At 36.7% G+C, this 18,894-nt stretch overlaps 1 protein-coding gene across 7 annotated transcripts in view; it reads left to right on the forward strand.

Annotated features, from left to right (window-relative positions):
• Positions 1-18,894, forward strand: part of LOC5573236 (rap guanine nucleotide exchange factor 4) — a 1,027,655-nt gene that overhangs the window by 225,225 nt on the left and 783,536 nt on the right. For all 7 annotated transcript variants that reach the window (XR_002499466.1, XM_021840357.1, XM_021840363.1 and 4 more), the window contains exon 3: positions 17,834-18,650. The gene's annotated coding sequence lies outside the window, so the exon portion shown is untranslated. The remainder of the gene's footprint in view (positions 1-17,833; positions 18,651-18,894) is intronic.

Here is an 18,894-nt window from a genome sequence, read left to right on the forward strand (position 1 = left end):
TATACACTGAGGATGCCTGTTAGTCCCAAGCAGTCATTCGGTTGGTTCCTTGTGTAAGTGCAGCTGATCTGGCGATACTGGAGTGCATCCACGGGCGGCCAATCAAGCTCAAGCCCAAGCTCAAGCTCTTCACATCAATTTGTCCATCTAATCCAATTGCAAATTATATGTAATGTTTAGCTTTTCGGTAGTTGTTAAACTTCCACTCGGCTGGTTAGCCGTAAACCACGATTCATAATTAAAAACAAGTAAAACTATGCCTGTTGTTGTAGGGGAAGATCCCCCAGTACCGGACACTTTAGCAATTTATTTCATAATTCATAAACTATTGATTTTATATAATTTTATTACCCATTTATGATAAATATCCTCATTTTTGTAGCAAACAAATATAAATTTGTAAATACACTGTAACCTCAATTTACGAACTAGATCGGGGGTGCGCAAATTGAGTTGGTGCGTAAATTGAATCAGTGCGTAAAACGAGGGAGCTCAGTTCGTAAAACGAGGTTTTGCCAATTTATCATTTCTATGTAGAAGAATGTCTCACAATACTGGACCCTAGAAGATTGTTATATTTTTAAGAAGCGTTTGTATTGCCAGATCCAAGTTTTGGTAATTAAGTGAGTACAACATGTGTTCTAGTTCATCCAAAAACTTCCTGGAATATATACCTGCAATGTACTGGCATATTTAGCGATCCTTTGATATTTTTTTGATATGGCACAGGCCCTTATCTATTCATAGTAGTAAAATGAGTATTTTTATAATTTGTGCGGATGTCCTAGGTCCTCCAAGGACCCCATTGAATATAGGCCTTGGAATCTACGACCGTAATAAGAGATTAGAGGTTATTTTTCAATTACTCCACAGGCCCCTAACCATTCATGTGAGTAAACGGTGTATTGTAATAATTTGTACGGATGTCCTAGGTCCTCCAAGGACTCCATTGAATATAGGCCTTGGGATCTACGACCGTAATAAGAGATTAGAGGTTACTTTTTATTTTCTCCACGGGCTCCTAACCATTCATGTGAGTGAACGGTGTATTGTAATAATTTGTGCGGATGTCCTAGATCCTCCAAGGACCCCATTGAATATAGGCCTTGGGATCTACGACCGTTATAAGATATTAGAGGTTACTTTTCAATTACTCCACAGGCCCCTAACCATTCATGTGAGTAAACGGTGTATTGTAATAATTTGTGCGGATGTCCTAGGTCCTCCAAGGACTCCATTGAATATAGGCCTTGGGATCTACGTCCGTAATAAGAGATTAGAGGTTAGTTTTCAAATACTCCACAGGCATGTGAGTAAACCGTGTATTGTAATAATTGTTGTGGATGTCCTAGGTCCTCCAAGATCTATATCGAATATAGATCTAAGGATCTACAAGCGTAACCAATTATCAATCAATAATAAAACAAAATGCAAATTAAAACATCTGTGATGATAAATTTTCGTTTTTTTTTTTCGATACCTACCTGTGTTTTTGGTTGTCACGCTTATTACATCGTGAATATCATGCATGAAACACCCGAAACGCACAATGCGCCTCGACAATATTGCATTTTCAGAAAAACTATTTTATCAATTTGGTGCCCGAAAATGTTGAACAATCCAGCATACATGGATTCTCCCATCATGGCTCCCTTGCCAAAGCATCGATAATTACAATCATGGCGGTAGTTTTACTCAACACCATCATAGAATCATGATAAATTTTGCTGAACTCAGGCAAGCGTAACAAATATCACTTGAGAGTTCTTAGGCTTAAGGCGATCTTGATGAAGACAAACTGATCTTCTTGGAGAACGTGATAAGATTCGTTCGTTTTATTCAAGAGACGCGCATTTTGACATTTGTTTATTTACAATTTGTTGGAGAAAAGCGTTCATGCTAGATTTTGTTTCGGCATGGAATTTAAAGCTACAAAGCGACTAAGGGTAAGTATTTCCAGCTGTGGATATGTTTTAATAAGGCTCAGATGTTGAGCAGAAAAACTAATCGGACATTTAACCACATCCAGAAGTCCACCTTGCAAGTAGGTGTCCAGTGGTCCAGTTCCGCTTCTATATCATGGCCAAGGGAAGAAAGACCACTGGAACTGGTTGTTTGCGATATTAGTAAGTTGTGCGCCGTGAGTTTAACAACGACTTCCTTGAAAAAAAAAAAAAAATCGAAAATCCATGCAAGGCGCCCCCGTAAATGATAGGATTCATAATACTACAATCAATGTTGTACATATTAGTGCGTTGATTGATGGGGGAATAATTTATGATGTTCTCCATTTCGAAACACCCATTTTGATTCCGGAATAACTCCGGAATCAGGTGGCCAATCCTGAAATTCTGTCCAAGCCCTCAAACTAGGAGGATAACCGCTTCTTGTGCCAAATTTTGGTTTAAAAATATCAAAAAAAAAGTTACAGCCCAAAACGTGTTTTTCCCAACACTTGTTTAGGCAGGTTGGTAACGGAAGGGTTAACAGAGTGGCTTCTGAATTTGATTTCCATCTGTCCCACAATGCCCTTCAACGAAAATTTTCTCATGTGTATGCTGATGATAAAGATGCCTGATTTATCCTGTACTATTTTATTTTTTGATTTTTAATTTGTTCCGTAATTGTAATTTTATATCGATTGTGTTCGTATTTGACGGATTTCACGCAACTCGACACGCAATTGGCAGCACCCCTTCAGAATTCAATGAAACTTTCTGGATTTCAAAAGGATGTGAAACTAAGATACTTTGCATATTTTGTTGTTTTTTTCATACAGACAAAACCGGAAGCGTATCCAAAAATATACCGACAACGTAGTAAAACGGCAAGAAAAACAACCCCGAGCACACAAAACAAGCAACCTTTTGTCCGCTGGACGGCGAGTCGGTCGCGCGCTTAATCCGGTATGCTATTCATGGAGAGGCCATTTACATTTGTAAATTTCCCATTTAGATGTAAAGTCCTGAATAAATTTCCCGCTCCCGATTGGTCAGAACGCCAGACACGCTTGGGACTTTCCGAGGGGTGGTGGTGGCACTGAGTTACTGGAACATACCCCACGCTAAGTAAAACAAAAACCCTTCCATTGTTTCCTCTGGGTACACAATCATCCTTGACGTTATAAGCATCGCCATCACTCACAGTCACTACATCTTCTATCGATCTCGATCCAGTCGCGGATTTTATATTCGAAGCACGTTTCCGGAACAAAACGGAAGAGAAGATCCATCAGAAAGTTGGCGTACGAGAATTCGAGAGTGGGAGGGTGATGTCTTTCACTTAACGTCTCAATTTAGCTTGTGATGCTGTGAAGTTCAATGTTGTCAAATGTAATTCCATAGAAATGTTTCTGCAGAATACAGTCTCTTAATGTTTGAATTATTTTCCGCTTTGAATTTTAGATTATTAAAGCTAAACGTTCGGGAAAGCGTTTTACGTTTTGTGTAATTGAGCCGAATTGACTGCTCCCCACAGGCTATGAAAAAATCGTTTTCCCGCACCAACTTCCGTGTAAAACTCGTCATACGATTGAAAAATCCATCGTCACTGCCAGCACCAACGACTACGATGACAATTCAAAACCAGCAAATGGCAAAAAGCAAATTGGCATTTCCTCATTGGAAGTACCAGTCGAATTGTCACAGCAAGAGAGTCATGCTGATTTTTTTTTGCCTCCATCAGCAGCAGCACTTGGAGTTTGACGAGACTTGCGGCAAGTGCAAATATTTCCTTCAGCGCCATACACACCCACAAAGACACAACCAACATTTCGCAGTCTTTTACACGAAGGGTGACGGGCGTGATTGAGGATCTATGATTTGCAGCTTTCTCGTCATCGTGATTTGTCTCGGTTCCGTGGTAGCTAAGTGAGCCGCCTTTCTAAGAATGTGAATTGCGAAAAAAAAAGGTCAGCTGTAATAGCAAGATATTGAATTTCTAGGATAGTTACTCTTGTGACTGGACTGGGCACTATTTATTTGGAAACCATACAGTTGCCCGAGTTCAGGTGAAGAACTAGCCATATGTCAATGTGCTAAAATTCACCTTAATAAAGAAACAAAGTTGAGTTGCCCAACCGGGCAATACGCCCCACTTCATTTTCAAGGGATTGAGGCTTCTTCAACACGTAAATATGCTTACATATCTTCAATATCCGCGAAAAAATGATGTTGCGCATATAAGATCTTTGAGAAGTATGAACAACCAATAGAAATACCAATAATATCGAAAATTAGATCTTTGGCGTAAAATTATGGGTCCGATAGGCAAGCCTCGTTGTAAATGAAGCCCAACCTTTAATATTTTACTTATTACAAAAACATTTACTGGAAGAGGACTGCTAATAGACCCTTTTAAGCTTAGCAAGTGGTGGAATTCTCCTTGGAAACATGTCTACAACGCAGTGCACTTTTTTCTAAGGGAGGGGCATATTGCCCGGTTTGTTTGAAACGTCATGATTTGGACCGTTTACCGCAAACGTCTTTAACTCTTTTTAGGAGCTACCTGGTAAGAGAAAGTTGCATGCAGAGCATGACCAACTAAGTAAATAATACTTTGACACCAAAAACTATAGAAGTAACGCATTTGCTACTGTGATAGAGCAGCTTTTCCTTAGGGGGGGGGGGGGCGTATTATACCTGTTTACTCTACTGTTTATAGCAACCATGTCCTGATAGGAGCTACGTCAGGTGGAAGTTCACTTCCCCATGGGTTCTTTTGTACCAATCTGACACCTTTGGTATCAGTCGATGCATCCATCTACCTTTACAGGAGTTTTACCATTCCTGCAGCCAACCTCTGAGCGTTGTCTCTTTACACGCATTGCGGACTTCTCGTATAAATTTTTGGTTGAATTTTTGTCCATCCTCATTGATGATGATCCCTATGGAGATCTTTTAACTACACGCCCTCTTAAGACGGTCAACGGTCTTTTTGTGGTCAACTTAATTTATCTTTAATCATAATAAAAAGCTATTGTAATATTTGTTTTTATCATATATTTTTGTTTCTTTTTGAAATCATTCCAGAACATCCCAATTGACTCAGAACACCTTTTTAATTAAAGTGCTTATAACTAAAACTACTAATTGAACTTTATCACTTCACTTTTTTGGTAGTTTCAAACATACTCTAATAATCCCTCCCCTAAATTTAATATAAAAAAGTGTAGTGCTTATAACTGTAAAACACACTGTAATCGTGATTGTTGAAACCGAAAAATCGGTTTTCAGTATCAAAACAGGAAATAAATATGCATTTGGCAACAATGTATCCGAAATGTCAGAAGTGTAAGATTGGCAGTATTATTAAAAAAAGCTACCACAATTCGTCTTGCTCTAACGTTTCGATCCTGGATTGGGACCTTCGTCAGGGATCTAAAATGTTTAGCATTTTTGGGGTGGGGTTAGTGAATACAGAAAAATCAATAGTAAACTTCATTGTTTTTTTTCTCATCAACGAGAATAAAATAAAGTAAACTTTTTTTATTCATAGAGCATTAAATACTTCAAATCGTATTTGGTTGAGAACGAGGGACTTCAAAATGATGGACCCATCATCGAAGAAAGAAGCATCTATTTTTATTATTCCCTTTCAATTCAGCTAACTTCTCCATTGTTCGATCGATTTTGATGAAATTTTCTGGGAAAATTACAAATAAGTTAAATTTTTAATGCACGCCCAGTTTCGAATTTGGTAATGGTTCCGAGTTTAGATTAAAATTTGTTAGGGTACCTCAGGTATTTTGGAATATATATGACGAAAAAAATGCTAGAAATCTGATCAAAGGCTTTTGAGTTCAATGTAAAGTTATCTTCTTTATTGAATTATCACCTGTTTCGATTTGGAGACTGTTGCATACAAATGCAAGAAATTGCAAAGAAAGCTCTCAAATGCAAGATATGATCAATTTGCAAAGAATGTTCCAGTTGGGACGTCGTGACACTAATAAGAAGACGTATATGCGAGCATTCAATTCTCCGTGAAAAATCTTGAAATTCAACCGCACAAGAAGTTCCAAAAGTGGCCATTTAGAGCCCTATCGGAACCTGCCGCCGAGTATCCAAAAATGGTCAGAAACATTTTAAAATACGTAACATCATATTTATTCACTTGTGGATGCAAAATCATTTGGGAAAAAGCACAAATTTTCGACACATTCATACGATTAAGGCCTGCTTTGTATGAAAATCCGAAAATTGGCACAGATTTTTTATGGGTCGAGTATCAGTGTTTTTCCCCTTATTATGAGTTGTGACAAGGACTCAGCGAGTGATATTCTTAAAATGTCCCTCTAGTGTCCCTAGCGGAGCCGATATCCGTTAACCGTGTTCCCGGAATGACCATAATTCTCCCCATAATGAAACAGGCGATACGTTCTATCAAGTTGAGCAATTTCAGTTGCTATCCGTCTCTCTACAAGACAACACGCGTTTGATTCTTTTGTGCTTTATTTCGTTGACATCATGCCAGTGACAAGAAGAAATTGTATTGTGCTGGACACATCAGTCCTCCCAAAGCGACCTAGCATCGCTGATATTAAACAGTTTCTGGATTGTGAACTGAAACTGGACATGACGCTAGTGAAGAGTGTCCAAACTCACAACGTTAGAAACGCCGTGTTTCTAACTATGCATTGCGAAGAAACAGCAACAAGAATTGCTGCTAACCACCATATGAAGCATTACATGCATTGCGAGGGGAAGCGGCTCGCATTTCCACTGCCGATCTACATCGACAGCAGTGCTGTGGATGTTCGGCTACATGATCTCCCAGAAGAGATTGAAAGTCATGTTATCATCAGCCATATGCAGCAATATGGCGAAGTTATTTCTCTACGGAACGACGTTTGGAGAAGTTATTTTCCGGGCCTCAGCAACGGGATACGTGTATTACGCATGAAGCTGACCAAACCCATCCCGTCATATATCACCATCTCCGAAGAAATGACATACGTGTCTTATTTCTCGCAGGTTAAAACCTGTAAAAATTGCGGCAACAAAGAACATCCAAAACTACGGTGCTCTGAAGCTGCAAAATCCATATCAAACCCAAATCACGCAACAGCAAACCAACAACCTAATGCATCGGATGATTCCCAACATTCATCTACACTTGCCGAAAAACAATGGCCAGCTCTCTCCAAGCCGGAGACCGTTGGTAAAATTAAATCAAAAAAGCAAATTACCAGTAAGCAGGAGCCGAAACGACAAAGGTCTATCGAGTCGGACACAACAATCACTGACAATGCATCGAAACGCGTCGCACCGCCCATCTCCGTCTCAAGCGAAAGTGATAGCAACGAAACTCTTTCTAATGTCCCCCGTGCTGCTGCAAGAGCTGGGATGCGACGTGGCTCATTTTCGCATGTTGATGACCCTGTTCTTCGCCAGCAATACATCGAGGAGGAAACGCAACGTATAGAAGAATTGTACAGGCTAGGTTATAAAATTTAATTGATTTGTAATTAAATTGTTCGGAATATTCGGCTCCGTTATGCCTAGTGCGCTTGAGCCTGTCAAATAAATAAATAGAAAAAAAAAAAAAAGTTGAGCAATTTAAAATTGATATTTTGAAGTTGGTGATAATGTTTCTTACATATGCCCCAAAAATTCCATTATTGGATGTACACTAAGTTCCCCATCAAATTTAACCCCTTATCCAGAACGATTATCCAAATTCAAAATGTTTAAAGCATGTGAGCAATTTCACCGAACATGACGATTTTTTTAAATTTATTTTTGTATTTTTTGAATCGCCTGAAAATTTGCATACAGATTCTTTATGACCAAAAATGCCAATTTGCACCTTCAAACCGCCATTTTGAACCTCGCCTTATTTTTGAGAAGGGCGTATCGGAAAATGCATAGCAAATCTTTAAAAAAACTATAACTCGAAAACGGTTTGTCCGATCGATTTGAGATCTTCTACAAACTAGGTATTGTTTAGGACTATATGAAGAAAAATATGCACGGTAAAAAAAGTAACAGATCATTTTATATTTCAAAAACAAAATTTTAAAATCAATTTTCTCCAGAAACGCAGTTTCGATTTTTTTTATTTTTGGATATGTTTTAGCGGACAACTTATGTGATTTATTGCACAATGTTTCAAAATGGAAGAATTATGGACAAAAAAGTTATGATTTTTAAAAAAATTACAGATTTTGAAAAAAAAAATCGAAATAGAGGAAAACAATATTTTTTATGTGATTATTTGAAAGTACAGAAAAATTGCAATCGAAAAGAAATTTTTTTCCTAGGTTGCATCAATTTCGTGATATGCTCATATTTAGGGGAAGTGGTGGTAAAATAAACAGGGGTGGTAAAATGAACACCATGCCTTTTACCGAGAAAAAACAAATTTCGATGAATTTTTATCACGCACGGACGATTTAGAGCATAAATCTGAGTGTTCGAGTTGATACGTAGGTCAATTGAAGTGAAAATATCCACAAAAACTAAGATTTTTTTATATATATATAAATACTGCAATTTTATTTCTAATTTTTAAATTTTTCTTTTGCTACATCACTTGATGTACGAGATTTACTTGTTCCTTCTAATGACTGTTTAGCTTGTGTTGCCAAATACCTGGATGTAATAAATGTATCCATTATTTTCTGAATTTTCTGACCTCGGCAATATTGAAAGTAGTTGGAGTTTTTCGTTCCTGGTGATACCGTCTTTAGAAAATTTATCTTTAATTTGTGCAATCATTTCATCAAACTCGTTTACCTTATCTCTGTCAATTTCATCAATTGTATTTAACTTGAATATTTCTCTTCTTATTTTTTTATTAACTTCTTCATATTTTAGCTTTACATAATTTATTGAATTTTTGATTTGTTAAAAAAAATTTTGTGAACATTCACCTATTTCAGAATCAGTCGCATTGACCGAGGTCATTGACGGTACAGTTACCAAAGACTCCTGACTTGGAACATTCATTTCAGTATCAGAAGTTACATGTTCATCACTGCTCGATGAGTCATCGCTACTAGATAGTTGAGTACAATTAGACAGTTTTAAACGACAAGAATCACAAATTTTAAGCTTACTAATTAATTTATTCTGTTCAGCAAATCCCACCAAAATCAATTTCTGAATATTATCTTCCGTAAGATTTCGACAATGTTTAGAACAACTTTGTTTGAACACTTTAATACATCTTGAACTGATAAAACTCATTGCACAACAAAAATAAAAACCTCTGTAAAACGCCTCCTTAATCGACAATATAATGCTGTATCTTCTTTCGTAGCACGTCAACTAAAATCACTGAACAATCACTGTTGATACAACACTAATGCTCTCACGGTTTCAGACTATACTACATAGGTACTTCACACCACGAAGTTTTTGTACCGCATTTTTTTCAATGATGATTGCTACAGTGATAAAACTTGACAACACAGCGCATTATTTTTGTACCCATGAAGTACGTTTAAAAAAAGCATCGTTTTTCTTCTATTCATTTACCATGTCCAAATGTATGGGCATGGGAAAAACGTGTTTGTTCATCATACCTACTAACACAGGCAAAAGTGATGAAAACCCTTGTGGAGCCTGTTTAGTAGAATGCCTGTAATTAACAAAAAGATGAGAAGTACTGTTCCTTTTAATTGTACTATTGTATCCTTCGACAGATACGCGTTTTTCAACCTCAACTGTAAAGCCGTCTTCAGTGTTGTGTACATGACTTGACTTGGTTTGTGTTGTTGAAATTAAATAAAAATTTTCCGGAATGACGAAACACGAAATGTGTTTGAAAAGGGCCTATTTTTCTATTTTTATTTGAAAATTTTATATAAGTATGAGTATATCTCGAAATTGATGCAACCTAGAAAAATTTTACTTAACCCTCTAATACCCAAATTTTTATTTTCGATCTAAATATCATTTTTCGTTATCTAAAATCGTTCTAAACACGTTTTGGGCAATAATTTATTTTTATTCGCAAGTTTGTGAATTTTGGTTTTTGATTTTTATAATTTTTATTTTTGAACATCCCTATTCTTTTTCATTTTTTCTTGGAGCCTCTTCTGGTTACTGATTTTCGGCAATAATAAAAATTCAAGTTTTCACGGTACTTTTAAAAATATTAAATTTAATTTTTTTTTCTGGAATTATTTTTATTTTCCGTGTAATTAACGGAAATACAGGTTTGAAATTATTTTAATTCCACCAAGCCCTTCTTCTGTGATAGGTTGATCGTAGAAAAATATAAAAGCTTCGATTTTTTATATTACACATTAAATGAACCCCAGGCATTTATAGGTTATGAAGGAATACAATTTTTCAAGCAATTTTCAAAAATACAAAAAAGTTTCAAAAGTCATAAAAAAACCTTCCTTATATGCATGTTATAAGTCAAGGCACGGTGTCTCTGGTAGAACAACATTAATATAAAAAAATCAGTATCGCTAAAACATCCACCAAATGAAAGCTTAGGCTTTCCCCTTCCATTTGAGACCTGTTTGGAAATGTTCTATCGGGGGGTCCTGAACATTTTTTTCAAAACAGTACAATGCCGTTTTTTCAGTACTGATTTCTTAATTATGGTTCACACAGTCATTTTCTTTCATGCTTTTCTAGGTAGCCATGATAAATTGTACTACGAATAGTTAACCAATTAATAAAAAGGATTTAGATTTAGCATTATACCATTCTATTTAAACCAATTATATACACGACATATCGATAAAGTAAATACGGATAATACGGCTTACAAATGCTCACTATTGTACATTACTACAGCTCAAAGAAGCTGTCGATCATATGCTTCGGAGTTCTCCGGAACCTTAACATGATTCCAAGCAACTTGAAAATCGAAATGCACGGTTTCACTGGCTTGTTTCCCGTATTTGCTCAAACCACTTCCTGTGATTTCACAAAACTTTGGGATATGATAGCGGAAATATGGAACTTCGATTCTATTGGGTAAGCAATCCACGTTTTTGAAAAGTTCTCAACTTTTCTGCAAAATCATCATCCAGACTCGTTTGAAAACAACTTATATGTACCTGATAAGAATGATCAAGCGCCTGAAATACATTTTTTCATTTAAAAGAGATAATTTACAGAACAGTACGATAAATTATAATTGCTAGCAAACTTAGATCCCATTACACTTCCAAAACATGCCGATTTTTCAAAAGCTTCTGACAGTTTCATCTGGTGAATCCACTTTTGTTGTGGCGTTGACAACTGATGATCCTCACCTGTGATAAAAGAATTATTTTAAGGTCATCTTTATGAATCACGCAATCAAACTGCTGACGCTTACCCATTCCTCGACATTATTTGGATCAATTTGGAGCAGTGGATAGTAAATGCAATTGAAGAACTGCTTCGCCAGATTATGGTCCGAGCCGAGACTTTTCCATTTCGCGGACGCGTATGTGACAAAGTATTCGTGGATGACCAGCTAAATTGGATAAATCTTTTTTGTGTGGTACAGTATGGGCAAGGAAATGTTGAACTACCTCCCATTATTACGAAAAACAGATTGACGATTTTCAAATCTCCAGCAATGGAGCACCTAAAATTATTCAAAAGCAACAGTGTCTTCCACATTTTCTCAATATTGCCATATTTTTCTGGAACGCCAGAAGCAACAGCAAACAGCAACAGTATTTTTACGCCAGTATCCTTACATCGGCCTTGACCGTTCCTGATGACGTCGGAATTATGCTCGATAATCGACAGGGTAAATGATTAAAGGGCCCTTCTCCATCGCTTGCAGATCGAACTGCCCAGGCTAACTCCCCTTTTTGGACGTCACATAATCAACTAACTTCTGAACGTTCTTCTTCTTGGCATTAACGTCCTCACTGGGACAGAGCCTGTTTCTCAGCTTAGTGTTCTTATGAGCACTTCCACAGTTATTAACTGAGAGCTTTCTTTGCCAATGTTGCCATTTTCGCATTCGTATCTCGTGTGGCAGGTACGATAATACTCTATGCCCAGGGAAGTCAAGGAACTTTCCTTTACGAAAAGATCCTGGACCGACCGGGAATCGAACCCAGACACCTTCAGCATGGCTTTGCTTTGTAGCTGCGGACTCTAACCACTAAGGCTAAGGAAGGCCCCTGAACGCATTTATATGCATTTACATTTACGTTATTACAGTTTCTGCATTATCATTCAAATCAAAGTGCAAATGTGTTACCTCTAAAAACCCCTGAACTGATTGGTTAGGTCTGCTGATTTTGAAAGCGATGTTTGGGGCCATTGCAACATCCAAACCCCTTAGACAGCTGCTCAACTGCAACGCTCATCTGGTGCTCAAATCATTTTTTTTAATCAAAAACAAGTCATCAGCGAACAAATGGGTTTTTTTAGGTTGCACAGATGTTGAATAAGATTCTCAGTTGGGTGGTAAACCGTGTAGATTCGACAACCAACCAATTCAATTTGCACTTACTTTTTGCATTACTGTGTCTACCACGTTTTCCCTTTAGTTTTGGTGAGATTGTTGTTCTCACATCATTACATGCTTCGAGTGGTAGGTTTTAAATTGTATTTATATTTAAACAGTGCTAAATTCAAAAGTTTGAACTGGTTACTGAACGAATAAACGTGCAAGCTCGACATATTTTTGTAGGACAATACCAGACTGTAATCCTGATGTCGTGAAGAATGTGCTGTTCAATAATATCAACCACTATTGCTGATAACGGTTGCAGACTTCGCTTTTCGGTTTCATATTCCAGGTCTCCTGACAGAGTGTAGTGTAAATATATATATTTATTATTAGGTGTGAAATTGGGATATATTGATTGTAATTATTAACAGGCATACCTCTAATCAGCAAACCAAAATATTGACCCAAAACAATTAATTTGTAAACTTATCACGCGACACAAGCATCAATATTTCGCTATACCACCTTAGAACGCGACAACTTAAGCAATGAAGCGTTATAACGCAGCGCCGATTTCCCCTACCATTGATGCCAATTTAGTTGTTTTTTTGCAATCTGTGAAACCATTGGTAATGTAATGATCCATGAGTAAATGTTTTAAAACGCTTTGGTTATTACTTATCGTAAAAAGCAATATCTTATGAAAATATATTTGAATTTTAAGACGGTAGCATACAACTGAATCTAAATAATGGTTATTTATTGGAAATCTTTCAAATCTCTAAACATTTTTTTATTCAAAATTTTAAATACTATTTACAACCATTTTAGTTTTGTATAAATGAATAAATTTTGATTAAAGATATACAATTTTACTGTTTACTGAATTTATAATCAACTGAACAGCAACACGGCCAAAACAAAAACAAGCTTGTTTTACGGAAATCTGAACAAACATTTAAAAAGGGCACATCGACATAGGTAAACAATGTCTTTGTATGACGCTGTTGAGCCCAATTTAACTCGATCACGCTTACCAATACTACTATCAGGAAGAGCTAACACTAATCTTTCTGATAGTGGTGTTAGTTTGCATGGGCGAGCTAAAAAGGGCTCAACAGCAACGTTTCTGAAAAAGGCTCAAGACCTCTCCAGCCCTTTTCAAATGTTTGTCCAGAAATATTTGTCATGGCCTTCTACGGTTCTATTGAGTTGTCATCACATGGTACAAGCGATTCATTGTATCATACTATTGGTGGAAGAAGATCACCTATGGTACGTATCTCTAACTAAAATTAAAAAAAAAAATGTTCAGGACCCCCCGATAGAACATTTTCAAACCGGTCTCAAATGAAAGGGGAAAGCCTAAGCTTTCATTTGGTGAGTGTTTCGTCGATACTGATTTTTTTATATTAATGTTTTCTACCAGAGACACCGTGAAGGTTAAATCCAAAAATAAAATCATTTTGATTTCCAAGCTACGAAAAAATACACAAAATACACAAATATCCAAAGTGTACCCCGTCTAAAGGCGGGGTTGGGTATTAGAGGGTTAAGTACTCTTCCAATGCATTTTCTGTACTATCATTGTTTTCCTTCATTTCGATTTTTTTCAAAATTTGTAATCTATATATAAATAAAAATGGAATGGTGTTTGTATGTCACGAAATGGCTTACGAACGGGTTAACGGATTTGGATGATTCTCTCTCCGTTTTGTTCGTTAAGGGATCCGACGTGTTTGTGTGTATAAAAATCCGGAGCTATTCAACAGGAAAGATGAAAAAAAGGGGGTGAACGAAACTGTCATTTTGTATGAGACGATCCATAACGTTTTTCAACAGCCTACTTGATTGGCAAGACGAAGTTTGCCGGGACCACTAGTATTTTATAAAATTATAACTTTTTTGTCCGTAATTCTTCCATTATGAAACATTGTTTAATAAATCACTTTAGTTGTCCCCTAAAACATGTCCAAAAATAATAAAAATCACAGATGCATTTTCATAGAAAAACGATTTTAATTTTTTTTTATTAGAAAAATCTGTTTTTTACCGTGCATATTTTTTTCCATATAGTCCTAAACAATACCTACAACAACCGCAAAATATATCCACAAATTACAAACATCAATGTTGTGGTTTTTAAGAACTATTAGCTTCAAATTTTCATTTGAATATATCGTTTATATTTTTTACCGTGCACTCTTTTTTTAATACTTAAGCATAAATGTTTTGATCATACGATAAACGATTTAGCTACGATTCGCTCAATCAAAATATTTTTTTTTTCTGGAATGGAGAAACACGAAATATGCCATTTTTCTTTTTTATTTGAAAATTTTATATAAATATGAGTATACAGGTCGGACTCGATTATTCGGAGACTCGATTATCCGGGGACTCGATTATCCGGGATTTGATTATCCGGAGTTTGTTTTTGGATTTTCTTGTTTATCAATTTTAATGAATAAATCTGAGATAATTTGGTATTGCAATATACAATATTAATGTTTTTGTAGTTTAAAACGTATTAAAGAAAAGGGGGGTTTGAAAAAGTGTTTTTTTTGTGTATGCTGTCATTTTTTTTTCTTGTAAAGACCCCTACTGTTCCTAGAAAAAAATTCTGGATACGCCACCGCATCATATAAATAAAATAACTAAAAAAGATAATATTAAAGTTCTTTTATCAAATATTTCATTTTTTTTTCTTATTGATTCGATTATCCGGAGGATTCGATTATCCGGAGTGAAAAAAATCGATACTCCGGATAATCGAGTCCAACCTGTATCTCGAAATTGATGCAACCTAGAAAAAATTTACTTAAGTACTTTTCGATTGCAATTTTTCTGTACTTTCAAATAATCACATACAAAATTATTGTTTTCCTCTATTTCAATTTTTTTTTTCAAAATTTGGAATTTTTTAAAAATCATAACTTTTTTGTCCATAATTCTTCCATTTTGAAACATTGTGCAATAAATCACATAAGTTGTCCCCTAAAACATATCCAAAAATAAATAAAATCGAAACTGCGTTTTTGGAGAAAATCGATTTTAAAATATTGTTTTTGAAATAAAAAATAATCTGTAACATTTTTTACCGTGCATATTTTTCTACAACAATAGCAATACCTACAACTTTGTAGAAGATCTCAAATCGATCGGACAAACCGTTTTCGAGTTACAGTTTTTTAAAGATTTGCCATGCATTTTCCGATACGCCCTTCTAAAAAATAAGGTGAGGTTCAAAATCTGCGCTAGAAGGTGTTATGCGGAGTGCCGGGCTTAACAGCCGGGGTGCGATTTTTACGAAATCCAATCAATTTGTTTGTTTCGCGGATGATATCGACATTTTTGGCTGAAGATTAGAAAAGGGTGCAGACCTGTACACACACACCTGAAACGCGAGGCAACGAAACTTGGACTGGTGGTGAATGCGTCCAAGACAAAGTACAGGGTGATTACTAATTCCTGTCAGTAAAGTAACTGATCGTAGATAAAAGATGTACGTATGAATTTTAATTTCCAGTGTACATCCTGTTTTGCACATCTATAAAGTTTGTAAAGATTGAATCTTTTATCATTTCCCTTAGTTTTTAGTCATATGTGTTATTTTAAAGGCATTAAACCTGGCACGCACGTTTTCCACAGAAATGTATTTTTGACTAAACTCTGCTGAAAAATGTGCCTGATTAAAACAGTATGTTACCACAATCTTTCAGACTTATGGAAAATATTAGCGAAAAAAACATGTCTTTTTTGGTTTAAATATATGCTTCTGAATAACGTGCGTGTTAACTGTAATGCTTCTGAAACAACGCATGTGGCTGGAAATTAAGGTAAAAAAATAAATATGTTATCTATGTACAGTGAAGACAAATGTTATAGATAACTAAAACTGGATATGCACTGGTAATTAAAATTATTAAAATTCATACAACCACCTTTTTTCTATGAGTACTTATTTTACTGACAGGAAATAATAATCACCCTGTACATGCTAGTTTGTGGAGCCGAGTGCGACAGGGCTCGTCTAGGTAACAGTGTTACGATTGACGGAGATGGTCAACGAGTTTGTGTACCTTGGATCTTTGCTGACGGATGACAATAACGTTAGCCGTGAAATACGGAGGTGCATCATCAGTGGAAGTCAGGCCTACTATGGTCTCCACAAGAAGCTACTGTCAAAAAAGATTCACACCCGCGCCAAATGTACCATGTACAAAACGCTCATAAGGCCGGTAGTCCTCTACGGGCTTGAAACATGGACGATGCTCGAGGAGGACTTACAAGCACTTGGAGTTTACGAATGTTAGGTGCTCAGGACGATCTTTGGTGGTGTGCAGGAAAATGGTGTGTGGCGGCGAAGGATGAACCACAAGCTCGCCAACTCTACGACGAACCCAGTATCCAGAAGGTGGCCAAAGCTGGACGGATACGATGGGCAGGGCATGTTGCAAGAATGCTGGACAGCAACCCTGCAAAGATGGTGTTCGCTTTGGATCTGGTTGGTACATGAAGGCGTGGAGCGCAGTGAACTAGGAGGGCAGATCAAGAGAGCAGGTTTAGAATTAAGTATACTGAAAAAAAAACTATTCCTAGCTTTCTAGCTGTATTCTGAGGTGATCAGAACAAATGAAATCATTCGTTGAAAGTTATATACAAAAAGTGAAATTCCTCAAAAAAAAACTTCAAACTTGTTTTCTTAAAAGTAGATTTTTGTCACTTTCACCCCTCTACTTCCAACCCCCTCAATTGTCAAAACATTGTTAAGTTGAAATTTAACTTCCATTTCAACAAAAATACAAGTCTATTTCAAATCTCTGAAATCCCGGATTCCCGGTATTCTCCGGGGCAAGCAAAATGGCCGGGAAATGGACACTCTAGAAATCTTTTGTTCTATATCTAAATGTCGCGATTATATGAACTTATAAGGGTGTTGCAATATTGATTATGGGTGTACGATAATCAGGGAAGCGTTTCCATATTTTTGGCGGGTAGTGTACAAGACAGGAAGGTAATGTAAATACTTAAAATCACCAAAATTGTAATAAATGCCACAAATTTCGAGAAAATCAGAGGATTTTTTTGATTCTGTTATTCTACATTTGATGGAGTTCTGGATAACTTAAAATCCGAAGTGAGAAATCCAGTCAATCCGCAAACAAGGTAACCGAAAAAAAATTGCGTTCAATGATGATGTGAATATGATGAATGGTTCACATAATTTTAAAAATATCTGAAATAGCACAAATGTTGTCATGCTGAGAGTAATCAAAACTTCACCAAAGTACAACACTTTCATTGAATTGAATATATACCTACATTGCTTGCACTATCCATATGGCTGAAGTAATGGGTCCTAATGATGATATATAACCTCTCAGTTTCATCGAAATTTGCATCCTCTAAAAAACCCAAGCACTAATTTAAACTTGGTCTTCTCTCTATCTCTTCATCACAGGTGTACCAGTGGCCAAAGCATCCGTAGACCCCGAAGTGCAGTGAACTCCATTGAAAAGTAATACCCCCATATGTGTGCACGTTGTGTGGTCAGCACTCCCGATACCAAGTCCAGTTCAACGCCATAAATTTCCATCGGTTGGCTGCACAAAAAGTCAAGCTCATCGTTCCCAAGCGCCACCCAAAAGGACGACGAACGCTAGGACCAAGGATTAAGCTGAGTGCTTTGCTGCACATCCCTCTGGGACGAAGAAGGTTCACAATATTTGATCATGCTTGAATGCAGCCACATAAAATTTTAATCCCCAAAACGAGGCCGAAATAGGACCAAGGTTCAGGAAAAGCTTTTTCCAACGATGACGAATTCGGTCAAGGTACTTGACTGAAAATGGAAAAATCTCATCCCAGCGAGATTGAAATGAAACTCATTAATACCCGGTGTCAAAAGTTGTGAGGCTTTCCCTGTCCGACGACGACGAGAGGAAGAAAATCGGGACATGTGTCCGAAAACTCATTTTGCCGTGATGCGGTCGAACCAGATTCGCTGTCGTCATCCCACACCGCCGAAGGGAATTTACCGACCGAGAAGTGTTTAGTTAGTGCTTGAAACGGTCCCATTCGGAGACAAATTTGAATCAACTCGACTCGGGGAAATTTTTCCCCGTGAGTACAAACTTTGGGAAAATTGATTTTCCGAAGCGAAAAGTCGCGTTAAGCGTCGGAAGAAAATAAATAAAATTCAAATTGAATTTTGTCTCCTTTTACTCGTGGATGTGACAAGCCCGAAAAAAATAACGACGCTGATCGGGATCAGTACGGTAAGAACGGCTAGCGAATTGAAAGAGAAAGTACCGTTAAACGGGGTGTCTTTGATAATGAGGGTTACTTTGAACGGGACCAACAACATATTTACGGAAAATTATAATTTCTGTAAATCAGTCAAGCAAGATGAATGCAAATATAAAAAGTTTTAGCATGATTTGAAGGTTTCAAGAGCTTCTGGTTAAAAATGGAATACCTCAACATTGTTTTTCAATTTTTACAATTTTAGGACAAATTACG

The sequence above is a fragment of the Aedes aegypti genome, chromosome 2 (assembly GCF_002204515.2).
Source record: "Aedes aegypti strain LVP_AGWG chromosome 2, AaegL5.0 Primary Assembly, whole genome shotgun sequence".
NCBI classification, from domain to species: domain Eukaryota; kingdom Metazoa; phylum Arthropoda; class Insecta; order Diptera; family Culicidae; genus Aedes; species Aedes aegypti.